Source organism: Nematolebias whitei, chromosome 18 (assembly GCF_014905685.2).
Source record: "Nematolebias whitei isolate Nwh7 chromosome 18, NemWhi1, whole genome shotgun sequence".
NCBI lineage: Eukaryota > Metazoa > Chordata > Actinopteri > Cyprinodontiformes > Rivulidae > Nematolebias > Nematolebias whitei.
In genome coordinates, this window is record NC_056515.1 from 20,290,368 (window position 1) to 20,292,145 (window position 1,778).

At 45.4% G+C, this 1,778-nt stretch overlaps 1 protein-coding gene across 1 annotated transcript in view; it reads right to left on the reverse strand.

The window, feature by feature from the left end:
• Positions 1 to 1,778, reverse strand: part of LOC119425101 (talin-1) — a 107,233-nt gene that overhangs the window by 80,663 nt on the left and 24,792 nt on the right. The gene's annotated exons all lie outside the window — the stretch shown is intronic.

Sequence of the window (1,778 nt, forward strand, 5' to 3'; positions counted from 1 at the left end):
CTGCTGCACCTGTGTGCAGCCCACAGCTGCAGGAGAAGCTTCCTCCTCCAGAGTGTCAGATCTCCTCTCTGCATTGGAGAAGTGGGCGTGGCCAAGAGCGCTGGCATGTAACAGAGAGCAGCCGGTGGCAGAGAGTGGAAATCATGACATGCTGTGCTCTTTTCGAGAGTTTAGAGTTTAGAAAATTGTTAAGCCCCCAGTATACTCCCGTGTACGTCCATTCACGCGTACGTACACATGTACTGTACGCAGAGGATTCAGACTTCGTACTCCAGCGTACACCCCGAGCAGCTGCAGAGCAGCTTCACAGACAAGGGGCGTTTACCTTCGGGACAAATTCAGGTCGCCGATTGGTCATTTGCTGACACGCCTACTGGATTGATTGACAGGTCGGAAAAAAGCAAAAAAAACGAGCGCTGGCAGCCTCAGCCGCAGCGGTGTTCTGTGTTTATATGTTAATAAAAAGATCTTTAAAAAAAAAAAAACAGGGAGCGCTGGCTTTGCAGCCCACACATCAGATCAGCCCACCAGGAAATCTCCAGACCCTCCCGCAGCCACGCTGGACCTGAGTTTAATTCGCTCGTGACAAATTCCTTCATTTCTCACCATTTCAGTCATGGCATCAACGGAGGAGGAAGATATCACTGCCTCTTGGCAAAAAAACAAAAGAAAAGGCCAGATCAGGGATGAAGAAGGGGAATTTAATACATTGGTGTTGCATACAAAACAGTCCCTCGCTGGGCAGTTTATTGTGCGACACCGCGTACACGTATGCGGTTGTAAAAATTGGAGCTTTGCACGGACATGCCCTGGGGGGTACGCTCATACCTCCGCGTACGTACGTGCGTACCTCTGCGTATGGACGTACCCGGGAGTATACTGGGGGCTTTAGGAACATTGCAAAAGTGTGGGAAGAGTTTAAAACACCTTAATATATACTTGTATACTATATCCCTACTTTGCAGGTTTTCACTTATAATGGGGGGGGGGGGGGGGGGGGTCCCAAACCCCATTGATAAACGAGGGACTGCTGTAGTTGCTGTCAGATCATGTCTTTGAGATCCAATCAAAACCCTCTGTTCTTGTAAGACTGCTGCACATGTGTCAAAGCAAACTTCAGTGTCAGTTTGTTGGTTTCTGTTTTTACTGTGTGATATTTGTGTTGTTTACACTTAGGTGAGAAATTTGTACAGCTCGTGATTTATTTTAAAAGGTTTCATCTTGCCTATAAGTTTGTTGTTTTCCCAAACTGTTTTTAGTCTTTGAATGAATCCAGAACTAAAAAGTTTACCAGTTTAACTCTGAATAAGAACTTTATTAAAATGTCCTGATGCATGCTCAATAATCCAGGTAGAAAAATCTAAAAAGTTGAATCTGGTCCTCTGGACATTAAAAAATAAAATAAAAATTGTAGAAACGTTTCGTCTCTCATCCGAAAGACTTCATCAGTCTGAGGTGCTGTATTCAGCTCAGTCTCTTAAATAGCACCTTCTCAGAGTGGATCAACCAGTTTTGCTGCTGACAACCAAAACCGGCTGATCACATGATCAAGAAGGACCATCAGCCTAACAATGGATCATTAGCACACTGATGGCTGTTTACTACTCACAGAGGGCTGAGTGATACTAGCAATCACAGCATTGTAAGAGGGGGACAGTTGAATCCGGAGGCCTCCACCCCTGTTTAACGATGGACGATTTCTTTTCACAAAGATGGCCTCCTTTACTCCTCTCTCAAACCATCGTTCCTCTCTGTCCAGGATGTGAACATCTTCATCC